Here is a 19,326-nt window from a genome sequence, read left to right as displayed (position 1 = left end):
AGTGTTAATTTTTTGGACCCTATTCTTGAAACATATTATGAATGAAGCATAAAATAAAGTCACTTAAATCCTAGCAATTGGCAGTAATTATAACAAAAAGCGTGTGTGTGTGTGTGTGTGTGTGTGTGTGTGTGTGTGTGTGTGTGTATGTGTGTGTGTGTGTGTAACCAATCTTTCTTGCATCATTTTAGATAAAGGCTATGATCTGTCAGTACCCTGAAGCATAGAAGGCTGCAAAGTGATTAGAACAGATTTTTCCACTTCCAGGTATATTACTAGAAGAGGTGAGGAAATCTCAATATAACACCTGACAAAAAAAAAAGACTTCAAACTCACAACCAAATTCTGACTGAGTTGGGAATTTTCAAGGACTCAGGAGGATAATGCCTGTGCTTTCTGGCAAAATGTAGAAATCAAGGTCAAAGATTATGAAGGTACTTCAGTTCTTGAATTTAAGTGTTTAAAATACTATGCTCAGGGACTGCATGGTTTAGGGGAAAAGGTCCTAAAGTCAGGGAAGGTAGGTTCCTTTTGTCTTTTTGGGCTTCAGTTTCTTCATCTGCAAAATGGGAGGGGGTTGGACTCCAGACGCTAAGGTTGTAATCTCTAATTGTATGAGCAGTTAGCACTGCCTTAAATCAGCAAGTCTATCTGGATCTATAAAGATCATTCAATAGTTTTAGGTACTGTAGTAAATGTTAGGAAACACAGCAAAAAAAGAAAAAACAAAAACAGTTTCGAGTAGCTCACCATTTAATGGAGTTTACAACATGTAAACTGTATAAAAACAAGACATCTTCAATGTAAATGAGAATGAGGGTTTTTTTTTAAATGCCTTGCTAATATAACTAGACTTCATGTCGCCACGAGACAGGAACCTGTCCTAGTGCTTAGACATCTGCACATAGTAGCCACTGAATAATCACTTAGTGAATTTTGCATCTTCCTTATCATCTAATGGTGCCCATTTAGCAGGCTTCTGGGAAATGTTTGTTGAATTCTTGGATTGAACTACTTTACTGAATATATAGTCTTTCAGTAGTCACTCCATGTATTTGTTTAATTGGAATTGGTATCTCTAAAGTATAACACTATTCAAATTGAAATCCTCTTCTGCTTAGTGATAATTATTTTGGGGAAATTGTACCTGCCTAATATTCTGTTCATAAAACATTATATTTTTGGTCAGAATCCACATAAAATTGTCATAAAATTGTGACTATTTCTAGTTAAAATCTCTAAGCAATTAAAAATTAGACCAGTGGTTGAGCAAGCAATGAACACTAAAGTTATACTTTTTTCTCCAGAGTAGCTGCATTTTATTTATGGTCTCCAATTTGGGTTGCAATTTCTTTTCAGAATACAAGATTCCTTAGTAAAGAAGAGAGAAAGGAACCACTAGATGTTGCTCTAAGACAACTTCAGGGGAAAGAAAAAATGAACAAACAGCACTTTGTCCTCAAGGTTTCTATCAATCATTATAATTTCCGTAAAAAATGCAAAGATTAAATCAGAGGCTTAGAAAATAAACTCTAAATAGTCTCATGATCTGCTATTAAAATTTGCAGAGCATATACATATATATGGCATATATTTAAACTGTCTTATTGCTAAGAATATACATGTATATATTTAAAAATCTGTCAGTGGCTATGTTTACATAAAACCCAAATGACAAATTTAAAAATGAAAAATTCAATCAATGTACTTTATTTACATGATACCAAACAATGAGTTGCCCCTTCCACCCTTCCCTTTTCTACTCTCAATTTCCTGAAGTGACTAGTTGCTTTGGTACCATGGAGATGCCAATTTCTTTCTTTTTTTTTTTTTTTAATAAAGCAAATACTAAATAAATTTTGTTTCATGAAAGGACTTCTATGTGAGGGTTTCTGGATACAAGGAAATGAAAATTGCATGGTCTCTGTATTTGACTTTAATTTTACTTTTCCTAGTGAGCTAACATTCCCATACTAAACAGTTAGCAGACACATGGAATGAGTTTGTTTGGCTCATTGATGCTTCTCAGTCAGAAGGCTTCTTTGGGCTCTGACTTGGCAAATTCAGACTGATCACTGCTGAAGTGGAAATCAGGATTGGAATATTAGTAATGTTACAGTGTGAAAAATCAGGGAAATTGTCAGGACTTTACAGGAAAGGAGAAGGTATTGGTTCCTGCTAAAGAGAGTCTTTTCACTGTTCTTCCTCTCATCTGCATTGGGTGGATTGGGAGATAGAAATGCCACTCTGGTAAACATTACATGGATGTGGCATTACACAATACCTGTATTACAGGATTCTGGGCACAACACTTTCCTTATCTTTTAATTAATTTCAGAGTATAAAATGAGGATTAAGCTATAGTGAATCATAATTTCCCATCCATTCCTTTTCCTGCCAAAAGACAAGACAGGCTGTTTTCCAAAAGAGATAGAAGGATCCCTCCTATCATACCTCTCCTCCCTCATTCTCTCCCCCCTTCTCCCTTTCCCCTTTTTCCCTTTTAAAAAGTCCATTGCTGCTTTCTTAGTCTTTGGGTAAGATCAAGTGCTGTATCAGTACATCGGATGTGTCCTCTGTAGGAGACTTAATCCTCTTCTGCCAGGGGAAGTGGCTCAGTGATCTAATGGGTTTTTATATCTCTGATGACTGTGATGTATCATCTACTAATAAATATGATTTAACATTTTTACTGCTTCTTTTATGCTGAAGGATACTAAAACATTGCTTGAAATTTTAAAAAAACCTGAGGTACAAACCATTTGCAAATATCTTTGTATACTATGTATTTATAGTAAACAGAAATACAGAGAGACAGAGATAGAGAAATAGAGAATGAGACAGACAGAAGACAGAGTTAGAGATATAGTGGAAACCTTTAGAGAGATACAGATAGAGAAACAGATACAGGGACACAGAGTCAGATTCAGAGATAGTATTTGTTCCTGCAGAAAGAAACTCTAGAGGACACATTCTCAAGGTAATAATGTAAAACTATTTTAGTTGTATGGAAAAAAAAATTATAGGAAGACATACCTCATTGCTGATGAATGTCTTTCAGTAACCAGGGAACTATTTGGCAGAAACAGTTCAATTATTCACCATTACTGGGTACTGGGGTAAGAAGATTTTCTAGTTGAGTAAATTTCCAGATAACTGAAACTCCTCTTTTGGTACCACTATACTTTTATTTCAACCATTTGTGGGGTGGGGTGGGGTACTCTCCTATTGGCAAGATATATGTGCTTTAAGCAAATACTCTCTGACTTCTGTTTTGGGTTCTAAGAATCCTTTTCTTTTTGCTTACTGACTGGTACTTAGCTGGGTTCTGAATTGGTTGATGTTTGCTACATAAAAGAACTACAAATACATGAAATATTGTTACTGATGATTTGTTTCTTGGGTTCGGTTCTGTCCTGAGATGAATCGAGACTTAGACTCAGGAATGCAGGTTTTGGAAAGAAAATAGAAATTTCTTAAAAGAAGTTACAACATATAAGAAAGTAAGAGTTAAAAAAAGAGTTTAAAGAGGCCATGTGGATTTCTGATTGAATTGTTCAGGCCAAGTGGCCAGGGTTCAGCAGGAGATTAGAAGGTAAAAGTGGGCGAGCCCCTTCCTCAGTCTCCTTAAATTCTCTCTCAGAATCCAAGTCCCACATTGGAGATTTTGGGGAGGGGTCTCTTTTGGGTGGTCTTGGATGTTTCCAGGACCTGTGTTCTAATCCAATGCCACCTAGTTGCCCCACCAGAAAACAATCCAATCAAAATCAGGCTGAAGGTCTGGCCCTCAGGTGTGGCCTAAATTAGATGATAAAGGAAGAAGGAAGATTCACTTTACAATGCAAACAAAAGAATTTACAAAGTTGGTCTCCAACTGATCTCATCACTTCCATACCCAAGTTTCTCTGCATCAATATTATTATAAATTTATTGTACATCTTGCTTTTGTTTTGGTCCTGAAACTAGAGATGAGAAATATATTTACCTTTGCACCAAAGACCTCATTATACTTAAAGAAAGATTTGAACTAAAAGGTACTTTATATTTTAGATAGAAAAATTACAGTTGAAGCCAGAAGGGGATACTGAATGAAGCAATGACAGTTCAAATTGCTGGAGTTGGGAGAAAAGTTGGTATGGCAGGAAACCACCAAACCCTGAACTAGAGACCAGAGGAAACTTAAAATCAACAAGGTTTGGAGCCACAGATTTGGAAGCACAAACTTAGATGATCCTTTTTGCTTGTTATGAGTTATATGGACTATCCAAATCCAGATAGGAAGTTTGACCTCGATTTGGGATACTCATCATCATACCTTTCAATAGCTCAAGTATTATGTAATTTATTATTGGTAACTAAAGGATGATATAATTGGGGGGGATGCTCTTAATGATGGGGGGAAGAAACTTTCTTCCTGGGAAACTACTAGAATATTAAAGATGAATTCTTGATCATTTTTGATTATACAAGTAAGCAAAATTCTATAGCCCAATGTTATATATTTATATATGACAGTGAGTAAAGTGAGTAAGATAGCTGCTTACTTTTATTAATGTATTTTGGCAACTGTGAATCATTCTTCATTGGGAAGAAATAGTGTTACTAGAAATATTTAAGAAGGAATTAGACAAGAAATTCACAAAAATTTCACAAAATCTAGAGTACTCCTTTCCAGGTATTGCAGGTATGATGGGCATCCTTGTATAATTGAATAATAACCTATATGATAGGCAGTTTTAGATTTGGGGTGTGGAAATGATGTTGGATAAACTGAGAACCATGGATTTTTCAGATTTGTAAATAGCATCAGGTCTTGTGCTTTTGATGCAGTGACCTTGGTTGCTTTATTCAGTAATGATAACAGGCTCAGCATGAAGGCAGCATTTAGACATGATTTAGAAAATCAGACATCTAGAAAGATTGGGTCCAAGTGGAGCAATCAATTTTTCAGAGTGTGGCTATAGCAGTAGGGTTGCCAGGGTCTATGATTTTGGTGCAGTGACCCCAGTCGCCTGGCCTGATGGTGCAATCTAAATTTCTCTTGTACCTTCTCTGTATGTCTTCCATGCATAATGTGCTGGACTTTGAGTTTGGCATACCCATATTCAACTACTTGTATGACGCTGAGCAAGTCATTTTGCTCTAAAAGGGAAATAATCATAATATCTACCTTCCAGGGTTGTTGCTTAAGAATCAAATGAGGCCATTTTTGGAAAGGGATTTTCAAACCTTAAAATGCTATAGAAATGCTAGCTATTGTTATTATTGGTAGAACTGTCCCATAGCCAATGGATACTAATACCAAGATCACTTAGAGTAAAGTAATAAGACCTAGGTACCTAGGTTCAGGTTCAGACCTGGTTGTGCCTTAGCTCCCACAAAGATGGTAACCAGAGAGACATTGTTTATATTTATCTGGGTAGGAATATACCCTAATAGGAAATTTCATATTCATTTCTTAGAGGATAATAGGAGGAACAAGGATGGATGTTAGTAGACTGGATCTTAGGCAGTGGCACTGAACATCCGTATTGTACTCCAAGGAATAAGAAAGGACTAGGCATAAGCAAAATGGGGTCATTTTTACCTTCTTGGGAATTGGCAAGGACTATATTTAGACATTCTAATTGGCATAACAAGGGACTTGAAAAATGTCTGCCTTTTGTATACAGTGCAACATATGAATTTCTTTGCATTTAAAGTTGATATTTAAGGATGTCAGCAATCTGACTCATCTATCTGTCCAGCCTCTCTTCACATTACTTTACTTAACATACTCAGATATTCTATCAGAACAATCCAATATTTAGAAAGCTCCTCAAAAGATCATAGATTTAGAACTTAAAGGGATTTTTGGAGTAGAGGTATAAAATGAAGGTAGTCTAACCCCTTCATTTTACAGAAAAAGAAATCAAGGTAGGTTCACACACTAATAAATGTCAGAATCAGGATTTCAACTCATATTCTGTGAATTCAAGACTCTTCTCTGTGTCCTGCTGTAACTTCATTTCTACCTATCAATCCCTCTTAACTCTTTAGATTTCACCTTCCCTGATCATCCTAGGTAAATGTTCTTTACTTTTTCAAAATTTTCTAGAATATTGTTACTGTCTCTCTTTTTTCTTTCATAAATGTTACTATATATTACTCTTGATTCTGTGTATACTCCTTTAGTGGAAACAAAGTATTTTTGATGACAGGGACTGTTTCATTTTTCATTTCTTTATTCCCAGAAGTCTGTGTAGTATTTTGTACATAGTAGGTGATTCAAATGTTTAATTAATTAAGTTGGATTATAGTTAGGAGAGCATTGGTATTATTCCCTTATCAGAAGGAAATAGTAAATGTTAATTTTTTTCATCTTTATCTTCTTTGAGAGGTCAATTTAGTAAACTTATGGTCTTCTGCTAAAAGTATTACAGCTAAGGAATGTGGAAGAATATTATCAAAGTTGAACAGACTTGGGGAAGCACAGAATATTTTTGTTCATTTGGTTAGGGCAATGTTTTCTTTTGCTGTTGATTTTCTAGCTTCATCCTATGTCTAGAGAAGACATACTGTATTTCAACAGGATCATAGATTTAGAGCTCCCCTTCCCTTCCCTTATTTTATAGATGACAAATCCAGACTTGGTGACTTGCTGAAGATCATATAAACAACAACTAGCAAATCTAGAATTTGAATTCTGATTTCAAATTCAGTATACTTTCCCTAACTTAATATATATTTATTTTCTAAAACATACCTTAGTTTGTGTCTTGAATAATTTATGATCCTAACTCTTTCACTTCTTTCTACTCTTTTAGTTAAAGGAGTAAGGACTATCTTTTGAGATAGCCAGAGAGTATGTATGTGTTTGGTCCATGTGTGGAAAACAGGTATTTTTGCAAATATGCTTGAAAATAAGTTCCACCAAATGTGGGCAATGTGAAATCATTGTTACTGTTGGCCTTGACTTAAGACAAACAGAACAAACAAAATTCTACAAAGGAGGATCTAACTTTACTTTTTTTTCTGTCTTTCTACCTCAGCAAAGCCAAATTCTCAAAGCCCAACTGTCTCACAAATGCCTTCTAATGGGCTTTGCTTATTGTGCTTGTCAAAACAGCAGATAACTCTGCATTTGCATTGCTAATAGGTTGCTTTCAAAGCAGGTGTACTTTTCAGTTAGTTTTAGATTACCACATATTGCTCTTTTGTATTTGAGCAGGGCTAATGAGACCATCTGCAGATAGGTACATCTCTCTGTGAATAGACCAGTATCCCCCAGTGGATCATAACAAGTTCAGGATTGAGTAAGGTTAGACTTGTGCCAGAGATGTGGTGGGGGTGGGAGAGGTTGTTGGCTGGTATGAGAGGCTGGGAGGTGTAGAGATTTTTTTGATTTATTTTGAAATCATATGCATCTTATTCTGGTTGCCAATGAATAATAACAATAACAATAACAATAATAATGTAGCTAATATTTATATTATGCTGTAAGGTTGGTAAAATGCTTTACAAAAATGTGGTCATATGATCCTCACAGTCCTAGGAGGTAGATGTTGTAAATATCTCTTTTACAGATGAAGAAACTGAGACTGACAGAGGTGAAGTTACTTGAGAGTCACACAGTAATTGAAGGTGGATTAGAATTTTAAGTTTTCCTGACACCAGACACACTGTTCTTTCTATCTACTGTGTCATCTAACTGCTTTTAAGAAACAATATTAAAAACCATTGGGGGAGGGGCAAGAGATCTGTCTTATTTATCATCCCCAATACTTAATAAATCTTGTTGATTTAGTAAAAATGATAGCTAACTCAGAGAAAAGGATGGCATCTCTGGGTGCTTATTTTCCATCAGAATAGTTGAATTTTGATGCTATCTCTAAAGATGTCAGTCATATAATACCTTACTTTCTCTAAAGATGTCAGTCATATAATACCTTACTTTTATACTGAAGCACATGCGCTACAGTTCTGTAGGATGAACAAGTGTGGGTGGGTTGCAATCTGTGCTTGGTGGATGGTGTGTCTACATCAATAAGCTCATGGATCTGTCAAAGCAATAAAGTAGGAAAAGTCTAAAATCCATCACTTTTTTAGTGCAGAAAGAAAACTGAAATATGAATATGGAGACAGGTTCTACTACTAACTTAGGGACAAAGATTTCACTGTTCACGTGTTCTGATTAGATCAATCTTTTTACATAGGGAAGAGAGGAAATTCATTGAATGATGAATCCACAGATACAATCACAGACTATCAAAGGCATATTAGCAACTCCTGACTAGTTTATTTTGGGTTGATAAATTAAAAGGTTCCTAGAATCTGATTACTCTAGCTTTATACATTTGTAAAGCACTTTATCTCTCTTTGTTTTCCTTTGTATAAAATAAGTTAGTCCCAATCTTTTCAGGTCACTCAGATATAGCCTGAAGTTTTGGTCAGTGTCAGGACTGGTTCATTTGTTATTTCATCTCTTAAGTTTATTACTGGTATTCAAGAATCTGGAGCATATAAACTTTGGTTTACAAATATTTTGATAATTTTATTTCAGCTGATTTTCCTCTGTAACCTATATATTTTGTTTTATGCATTTAAAAAATAGAGATCTCTTAGTTTAACTAGTTAAAAGGGGCCTTGACACACAAAAAGATAAAGAATATTTCATCTATAACAGATGCTGAGCCACAGGATAGCAGTGAAGCAAATTGGACATCTGTTTCCTTAGTATCCTTTGTTCACTAAATTGGTTCATATTCTACAATTAAACTGGAATAATTTTGTTAGTTGTATACAGATCTATGTCTTTATTCCTAGAAATCTTGGACTGAATGAACAGAATTCAGTTATCTTGTTTATAAAATGAGAAGGTTGACTAACTGATCTTTGAGAACCATTTGATGCTGAACATTCTTTAATTCAGCACATTAAAATTCTCCACCTAAAACATCCATTAAAATCCATTGTGAATATGAAGCTGTAGTAGGGTCACCAACTATCCAGGGCATGGTTCCAATTTACAAGTGGAATATTCAAAACTATTGACTGATTATATTGACTTCTCAAGAGTGACAAAGTTAACTATTGATAACACTATTGATTGGAGAAGACCCTTTCCCCTCTTTTGGTTCCCATTACTGTAGTCATGCTTCCATTTCTAGAATATGCCCATTATATTTCTTCTCTACCTTCATGAAGGGTACACTGCTTTGCTATATGTTCAGCAGATATCATATGACTGACCCAATCAATCCATTGCTTTCAAAAACCTGAATCTAAGCAAGTGGGGATCTCTACATGTGAATTCAGGAAAAAGTATTTCATAAGCACTTCTTCTGTTTCAGGCACTGTACTGGGTGAAGGAGATTTTTTTTTAATTGTGCCAATGCATTATGGCTAATCTTAAGATTTAATCTTTGAGAATTCCCTGGAGCAGTATATACCAGAGGTGGGACTTTTACCCAGGATTTCTTGACTCTTAGGTCAATCCTTTATTCATTATGGGCAGATACATGACATACTTGATGGAGAGCTAGGCCTACAGTCTTTGACTTCAAATGCAGCCTCAAATATCTACTAATTTTGTGATCCTGGGCAAATCACTTACTTCTGTCTGCCTGTGTTTTCTCAACTTTAAAATGGGAATAATTATAAGTATCTACTTCATAGAGTTGTGAGGATCAAATCAGATATTTGTAAAGCACACTTATCACAGTGCTTGGCTCACAGTGCAATATTAATAAATTCTTATTTTCATCCTTCTTATGCCATATTACCTTTCTTCCTTTTTATTTATATATATAAATATACAAATATAAAGCCAAAATAGTTCCTGTTCTCAAGGCATTTACATTTTAGTAAGGAAGGAAAACATAAAAGTGGTGGACAGGGATGGAATTTTGATGGATGGAAGGAATTTTGGTCTGGATAGATAGTAGCAAATGTCCCATGGTAGAAGTTTAATAAAAAAAATTAATAAAGGAACTCTTTCAAATAATTAACCATAGATTTGCATTGATTATATTGTCAAACATAGAGGAATTCTTATTGTGTGCTCTTTTGAGAATGTCACTCAACAGTTCTATATTGTATATGTTATATTTACTGAAAGATTAGATAAATGTATAGTTGAACAGATACAAAGAATCAAGGTAGTTTTTTTATGATAAATTAACTGTTTCCTTGGCAGCAATGTGATTTGTGCTGGCCACTGAAGTCATTTATGCTGCACAGTAAAAATGGTGCCAACATTTCCATTAGAGATCTGAAAGCTCAGGATAATGTTTACTACTTCTAGTAGTTGAAGGGATGCCCAACAAAAGGGAATTGAGTAGAGACTTCAGTAGTTTGTGGTATACAGACTGAACAGACTCTGGGCAAAGACTGAAGCAGGCCCAGTTTGTATTTGGCTTATTCTTATTGGCTGTTTCAGGATATTTACTACTAGTAGTATTTTGCCTTGCCCAGGAGTCTATGGCACCAATGTTATCTCCCTGTGTAGTCCTATTTGAATCTACCTTCTGTTCCCTCTTTGTTAACTTTTACATTTCTCTGAAAACTCTTTATCTATTTCCTAAACCTTGTTAAGTGATTGCCTAGCTTAACTGATAATGTTAATTGGCAAAATGAACAAATGTGATTATATTATTATTATTTCTTCTAGCTAATAATTTTGCATTTCAACCAAATCTCCATTGCTTAGGTCTAAAGTGCAGACTATTATGAAAAATTGAATTTAGGCCAGTAAGTGATTTATTTGAGGACAGAACTTTTCAGGGTCCCAAAATCATAAACCAATTTGCTTCAAATCTACTTACCTGTATGTGAAATGCTTTGTTCTCCAGTAGAATGTGAACAACTGTTTTAATTTCAACATATCATCTCTAGGGTCTTACACATTATGAATACTTAAGAAAATGTATGTTATTTCTAATAGAAATAATTTGTAGAGAGTCAGAATAGTGTAGTCCAAGAATAGTCTAGGAAGTTCTGCCTATGAATGTATTTCATAGGAGAGGTGGTTTTTGATTTGGCTGAATTAGAGTCTCCATTCTAGGAAGAAAAAGCTTCAAAAAACCTGCTTTCAAGTCTTGTCTCTGGTCATGTGGTTATTTTAGTTAATCTCTCAGTGTTCTAGGCTGCTGTCTAGGAGCTTAAAAACCATAGGTGTTGCTGGATCTAGATTGATCTGGGGTAGTAATCACTTTGATGAAACTACAATATTGAACAAACAATAACTTACATTTTCAATTTAAAGTTTCAAAGCATTTTCTTCACAACTGCCCTGTATAGAAAGCAATACAGTTATCTTATTACCATTTTGTGTTCATTCATTTTTCAGTTATGTCTGACTAAAAGTGACCCCATTTGGAGTTTTCTTGGCAAAGATACTGGAGTGGCTTGCTATTTCCTTCTCCTGTTCTTTTTACAGAAGAGGAAAATGAAGCAAATGAGATTAAGTTACATAGCTAGTAAGTGTCTGAGACCAGATTAAAACTCACAGAGATGAGTCATCCTGATTCTAGGTCCAGTACTCTATCCATTAGGCCATCAAAAAAAGAGAGGGCCTCCTTTCTGGTTCCAATGCAACATGAATCCAAGATTTTCTGTATGTAAAGAAAAAGTGATAACTACTATACTAGGGAACTATTTTAGTGATGAGGAAACTGAGGTCTACAGAGTAACTTGCCCTAATCCAGTTACCAAATAAATATTAGAACCAAGATTTGGGATCAAGTTTTCTGATTCCTATGCTACCACTTACTGCCTCTTATAGTCTCTATTATCTATAAGTGGAGCCAGGACTGAATAAAGACAATTAAGAACCTGAGAATCAGAACCTTGAGTATTATCATTTAGGACCTTTGTTTTTCCTAGAACAGGGACCCTAATTCAGTCCTGAAACCAAAACCCACCTCTCCTATGAAAGATATTCATAGGAAGAACTTACTAGATCTTCACTGATAAACCACTTATATGTCTTTTTTAATCAGGAAACTATTTTTTACATAATTCAATATAATGTAGTAGAAAAAGAATTGACTTGGGAGTCAGGAGACCTGAGTACTAGTTTCAGTGACTTTGGTAAGCCAAATAAACTTTATAGAGGTTTGTTTCTATTTATGTAAAATGAGGGTGATAGCAGGGTTTAATAGAATGACAATTAAACTTTCACACTGAATTCGAAGGAAGGAGACCCAAGTTCAAATCCTGATTTGATTATATACTTCTTGAGTAACCATGGGCAACTTAATTAAATCCTCTGAGTCTCATTTCTTCATCTAGGGGAAAAATTAGATGGCCTGCAATGTCTCTTCTAGCCTAGAGCTTTTATCTATAATATCAGAAAGGAATTTTGAGGTACCTCTTGATGCCAAAAATCCTATTAATCTACTTTAAATTCATCATCTAGCACTTTAAGAGCCAATTGCTTCTTGTTCTATCCTTAGAAGAAATGGACAACAGCCAACCTCAGTTTTTCAACAGCAATCCTTCAAACACCTAAAGACTGTTTGTGAGAAAGCCTATGGGCTTCTCTCCTCTCAGATGAATAATAACCAGTACTTGTGAGGTTTTCTCAGGGGCCTCATTTGCTAGCCCTTTAATCATTCTCATTGCTCTCCACTGAAACTTCTCAAAGACCCCAAGTCCCTCATCAATTGTAGACCTTCGGATGGTATTCAGTAATCTCTCATTTTATGAGTCTAATAAGGGGGAGATGTTTGAGTTGACTTACCTCAATGATTCCTGAATACAAAATTCATGTAATGCCTTCCTGAATCAGACTAACCTTTTAACAACTATACTTTATCATCATCTTGGGTTCTACTTAGAAACCTTATATCCCTTTCAGGCTTTTTTCTTTCCGTTGCCATTTATGAGCAAAAACAGACATTTAGAGGACTTATGTCATTTCATAGTGATTTTATAGAACTTAAAATTATGATGGGAAATTTCATGTTGGGAAGTGGGTTTATAAACATCCACAAGGAATTTAACCCCCCCTCCCAAAAAAAGAAATGAATTCACATCTTAAACATCATGGAGGACATGATGGAAGAATTTTGGAGTTACTTGAACTTTTTTCAGTGTTTTAATTTCTGCCTCAGTCAGTGAGTGCTATTTATTTATGTTCCCCATATAGATGTATGAGGGAACAGGTACTCATTTAATGATTCTCCAAATGCTGAATTATCAGAGAAAATGAAGTATTCCCAAAATATTTTTAAAGGCAAGGAAAAAAAAAAGAATTGCAAGAACAGAGTGGGTAAGAGGTTTATTAGAGGGGGGAAAATAATTATTCAGAGGCTGAAAAATAGAGAAGGAAGGGGGAGGTAAGGGACAACTACATATTTGAAGAGGAAACAATAACTTTGGGTCTCTTCCTGTAGAAACAGAAAATGCATGAACTGAGGAGAAGCTGCTTGTCTTTCAAGAAATGATAAAATTGAGCCACAGAAGCTATTGGCTAAGTTATCATTTAGCAAGGGGCAGGAGAAAAGAATGGAATAGTACTGATTGGTATTATCCTACTCAGAGTTTTGACAAGTTTTGGAAACATGGTAGATACCTAAAAAAATGCTTGTTGACTGAATAATTCCTGAGACATATATTCAAGATACTCCTAAGTATCTTGTTAAAAGTCCTGAGACTTGTCAAACTGAAACAACTATATACAAAGTTTTGCTAAATAGATCTAGAAAATACACTAGACCAAATCTTGATGGAGAAATTAAAAAAAAATCAGTGTTCTTTGACATGTCTAGTCTAGCTCAGGATAAGGAGTCAGATAGGGAGGTCTCTGGATACTGGAAGAGAGAGTAAGGTCTGGAGCACACAGTTCATGGACCATTCCAGTGACTAGGGATAGCCATGAACAGAGGGAATTCCAGAACTATACTATAGCACCACCAGATCCATACATAGAAACTATGAGACTTGACAGATGAGAAAACTAATAGTTTTGATATCCACTATCTACTTCTGAGTCACATAACCAGAGTAGAATTTAAAGGGAATCTGTATATGGGGGGTAGCATTTCCACATTACAGCATAAGGAGGCCCTTTCTAACATCTGTCCTATAAAGGAATAATCAGGGATAGAATCCCAGAAAGGTAGGAATTCAAGAGCAAAGAGGACCCTACAAGTCTACCACTTAACCAAGAGAGCTTTCCAGTAGGATCATAAGGGTGGAGAATAGCAGCAGTCTACTCTTTTGTTGTTAATTGTTAAGTCTGTTCAATTGTGTCATTTAGGATTTTCTTGGCAGAGATATTGGAGTGGTTTGCCATTTCCTTCTCCAGCTCATTTTACAGATAAGAAAACTGAGCCAAATAGAGTCTGGATCTCACAGCTAGTGTTTGAAATCAAATATAAACTCAGGACTTCCTGAGTTTGCCACATTCTTTTTACTGTGCTTCCAAGTTTCCTTATTTCTGCACAGAACCAAACCCATGTCAGGAACTTGCAGAACTTAGCATGGGGCAGCAGTCAGATTTTGCCCTGGATCAGACCTCTTTGAGAGCACTAAAGCTTATAAGTCCCTTGGATTCCCCCAAATTGTGAAATAATACAATACTCAATATTCCAGGAAAGAAGGAACAGGATCAAGTCAGACCTTCCCTCCAGAAGTGATGCAGAGCTTAACCCTAGTATCAAACTTGAAGAATGAGGGAAAAAAAAATCTCACTATAAAGACCTATAGAGGTGGTGAGGAAGCTCAAAACACAACCCAGAAGATGAGTATAGTCATCTAAAGTATTGCCTCATAGTAAAAACAGAGGTGAGTCAAAAATTAATCTAGAATTCTTGCCAGAGATAGAATAAAAAAATTTAAAATCTAAAAAACAGTTTTTATAATTTAATGAGAGTGTTCAAGGGAAAAATTGGAGAAAATATGAGAGCTCTGGAAGAGTGATTTAGAAAAGGGATTACCATATTTCCCCATGTATATGACACAACGTTTTTTTGAAAATGTTGGGATCTAAAAACTGGGAGCATCTTATACAGTGGTTGTAGATTTTTTTATGTGCATCTCCCACTTTTTTGAGCTTGTTGTCTTTGGGGTCATTGTTTCTCATTTGTAACCAGTATATTAGGTTACATTTTGCCATGTTTTGCCCATAAATGGCTCAGAAAAGATTTTCATACAGTGCTGAATTCAAGTTCAAAGTGATCCAGTTTGCAAAAGTCAATGGAAATCATGAAGCTGAATATAAGTTTGTCCTCTTCCAACTGAGAAAACAATCCAAGACTAGCTATGGGAAGAAGAAACCATACTAAAAATGCCTGGCAGAAGAAGTTCATGAGAGGTAAGTCAAGAAAATGGCCTAGGTTAGGGAGGGAATTGAATAGATAGATTGAAGAGCAAAGGGTCATTGGAATTCCTGTATCCACAAAGACAGTTCAACATAAGGCCAGCAAAATTGCCGATGAAAAAGAAGTGACTAATTTCCAAGGACACAATTTGTGCTTCAGCTTTATGAAATGGAATGGACTAAGCATGCATCCATGCACCAGACTTACCCAAGGAGTGCTTGTGGTCAAACACAGATCAGAACACAGGCAGGAGAGCCTCTCCCAAGACAGTGATTCATCATCAAACACAGATGAGAACAAGCTAATGGATGGGACTTTTGTCAGTAATGAGAAGTTGTAGGGATTTTATGATGAATAAAACTTGAGTTCAAATAACTTTAAGTAATACATTTTTTTCAAATTTTGAACCCCCAAATTAAGGTGTGTTTTATACATGGGGAACTATGGTAATCTTGGTACAAGAAGTGCAAGGCTCAAGTCAACTCCTGGCAAATTAAAATGGACCAAATAGAAGCTGAAGACTCCATGAGGTAACAAGAAATTTTAAAATAAAAATGAAAAATTGAAAAAAAGTAAGAAAAATGATCTGGAAAACATAATATAAGGAAAAAAAAATTAACCATTATTCAACTACTTGAATACAGGACCAAGAAAAGACTTCATATTTCCAGAAATTTTAAAAGAAAATTGCCTGGAATTTTCAGAACCAGAGTGTAAAATAGAACTTTCTAAAAGAATTCTAAATTGAAAAAATCCAAATTTCAGAGTTTTTAGATCTGTTTATGTATTCATCTCTGGAAACCATTCACATACACACATATTTATATGGGAAATAAAAGATTTGACCTAAAGACTCTGAATTTTGAAGTTTTCATTTTTGAGTTTCTTTCAATAAATGACCAGTGTAACTCTACCTACATACACGTATGTGAATATGCATACACATATACATACATACATGCATATATAAATATATGGTATTTGAATTCTTTCTGCCTTTCAGAAAGAATCCCAGGATCAAGAAGTCACAGTAAAATCCACACACTATTTAGCAGTCACTATTATAAAGGAGCACAAAACTTGTAATCCAATATTACAGAAGGCAAAGAGTAAGGGTTCCAGGCAAGAATAACTTATGCATCAAAACTGAGCAAAATGCAAGTGGGGAGGCCAAGGGAAATTTAATTGAAATAGATGACTTTGAAACATTCCTTATGCAAAGGCCAAAGTTGAAAAGAAACATTGAAGTTCTAACACAGAAGTGAAGAGAAACATAAAAAGGTGAACCTGGATGAAAAATGGTAAAGAACTAAAACAAAGATAAACTACTTACATTCTAATATGAGGCAGTTATACATGTTTCCTCTCTGAGTCAGCCATCATATGAGTCACAGAGAGAGAGTTCAATTAGGCAAGATTTGGGAGTGCTTCTAATTTGTACTGATGATCTTAAGAAATGAATGGTAAGAAAGGTGAAGAAGAGGGCAGCTAGGTGGGGCAGTGCATAGAGCACTGACCTTGGAGTCAGGAGGACCTGAGTTCAAATATAGCCTCAGATAACTTAATAATTTTCTAGTTGTGTGACCTTGGGCAAGTCACTCAATCCCATTGCCACAAAAAAAATAATAAAAAAAAGAAAGCTGAAGAATTTACTTGGTTGGGGGAGGGACAGGAAAAGAAAAGGACAGTAAAGGAAAATTATTTCACTTAATCAAGATGTATAAGTACACATCTGTAAAAGGAAGAAGAGGATGCAGTTAACTGTTGCTTGAATCTCACTCCTATCTGGACTGGTTAAAAGAAGGAAAGATACACATATACAGATAGCATGGTACGAAACTATGTTTCACTCAGCCAGGAAAAGAAGGAAAAGAAAAGAAGTAGGGAGGATGAAACTAAAGGAGACATTAGCCTTAGCAAAACAAAGACTAAGGATCTACAAAAATTTTTTAAATCTTTTTGCAAGGTAGTGAAATATTGAAATTTTAGGGGGTGCCCATAAATTTGAGGATTAGATGAACAAGTTAATGGTATATAAATATGATGGAATAATGATTGTGTTTACTTTTATAAGTGTAATGATCAGTCACAGTTCCTGGCACCTTTTGATGGAAAGAAGAAGGGTCCAATAAGCAGAATGAGACTTTATTTTTTGGATATGGACAATCTGGAAATTTTTATGATTGAGTATAAAGAGGTTTTTCTCCATCAGTTTCTTATGATTAAATGAAAGGTGTCAAACTCTCTCATGACTCTAGGTTCAATCAGATTTATTTTTTATTAAAGATATTATTTGAGTTTTACATTCCCCCCCCCAATCTTGCTTCCCTCCCCATTCCCCCCCCCAGAAAGCACTCTGTCAGTCTTTACTTTGTTTCCATGTTGTACCTTGTTCCAAATTGGGTGTGATGAGAGAGAAATCATATCCTTAAAGAGAAGAGGAGTCTAAGAGGTAACAAGATCAGACAATAAGATATCTATTTTTTTTTCTAAATTAAAGGGAATGGTCCTTGCACTTTGTTCATACTCCACAGCTCCTTATCTGGATACAGATGGTACTCTTCTTTGCAGACAGCCCAAAATTGTTCTTGATTGTTGCACTGATGGAATGAGCAAGTCCTTCAAGGTTGAACATAACTCCCATGTTGCTGTTAGGGTGTACAGTGTTTTTCTGGTTCTGCTCATCTCACTTAGCATCAGTTCATGCAAATCCCTTCAGGTTTCCCTGCAATCCTGTCCCTCCTGGTTTCTAACAGAACAATAGTGTTCCATGACATACATATACCACAGTTTGCTAAGCCATTCCCCAATTGAAGGACATTTACTGGATTTCCAATTCTTTGCCACCACAAATAGGGCTGCTATAAATATTTTTGTACTAGTAATGTTTTTACCCTTTTTCCTCCTCTCTTCAGGGTATAGACCCAGTAGTGGTATTGCTGGGTCAAAGGGTATGCACATTTTTATTGCCCTTTGGGCATAGTTCCAAATAGCTCTCCAGAAGGGTTGGATGAGTTCACAGCTCCACCAACAGTGTAATAGTGTCTCAGATTTCCCACATCCCTTCCAACAATGATCATTATCCTTCCTGGTCATACTGGCCAATCTGAGAGGTGTGAGGTGGTACCTCAGTGAAGCTTTAATTTGCATTTCTCTAATAATGATTTAGAGCATTTTTTCACATGGCTATGGATTACTTTGATCTCCTCATCTGTAAATTGCCTTTGCATATCCTTTGACCATTTATCAATTGGGGAATGGCTTTTTGTTTTAAAAATATGACTCAGTTCTCTGTATATTTTAGAAATGATTCCTTTTTCAGAATCATTAGCTGTAAAGATTGTTTCCCAATTTACTACATTTCTTTTGATCTTGGTTACATTGGTTTTATCTGTGCAAAAGCTTTTTAATTTAATGTAATCGAAATCATCTAATTAGTTTTTGGTGCTGTTCTCCAACTCTTCCTTAGTCATAAACTGTTACCCTTTCCATAGATCTGACAGGTAGACTAGTCCTTGATCTTCTAATTTGCTTATAGTATTGTTTTTTATGTCTATGTCCTGTAACCATTTGGATCTTATCTTGGTAAAGGGTGTGAGGTGTTGGTCTAATCTAAGTTTCTTCCATACTAACTTCCAATTATCCCAGGAGTTTTTATCAAAGAGGGAGTTTTTATCCCAGGGGCTGGACTCTGGGTTTATCAAACAGCAGATTACTATAATCCTCTCCTGCTTTTGCACCTAGTCTATTCCACTGGTCCACCACTCTATTTCTTAGCCAATACTAAACAGTTTTGATGACTGATGCTTTATAATATAATTTTAGATTGGGTAGTGCTAAGCCACCTTCGTTTGCATTTTTTTCATTAAGCTCCTGGCAATTCTTGACTTTTTATTTCTCCATATGAATTTACTTACAATTTTTTCTAACTCATTAAAGTAATTTTTTGGAATTTTGATTGGTAGGGCACTAAACAGATAGTTTAGTTTTGGTAGAATTGTCATTTTTATTATATTAG

The 19,326-nt window shown here is 35.4% G+C and overlaps 1 long non-coding RNA gene across 1 annotated transcript in view; it reads left to right on the top strand.

Annotated features, from left to right (window-relative positions):
• Nucleotides 1-218: 218 nt before the first annotated feature.
• Nucleotides 219-19,326, top strand: part of LOC141489830 (uncharacterized) — a 34,275-nt gene continuing 15,167 nt past the window's right edge. Inside the window, exons 1-2 of the long non-coding RNA XR_012468998.1 lie at nucleotides 219-434; nucleotides 1,360-1,464. This is a non-coding gene — a long non-coding RNA (uncharacterized LOC141489830). The remainder of the gene's footprint in view (nucleotides 435-1,359; nucleotides 1,465-19,326) is intronic.

Source organism: Macrotis lagotis, chromosome 5, assembly GCF_037893015.1.
Source record: "Macrotis lagotis isolate mMagLag1 chromosome 5, bilby.v1.9.chrom.fasta, whole genome shotgun sequence".
Taxonomy (NCBI): domain Eukaryota; kingdom Metazoa; phylum Chordata; class Mammalia; order Peramelemorphia; family Peramelidae; genus Macrotis; species Macrotis lagotis.
Note: the sequence above shows the minus strand (reverse complement) of the source record. Positions and strands in the feature narration are given on the sequence as shown.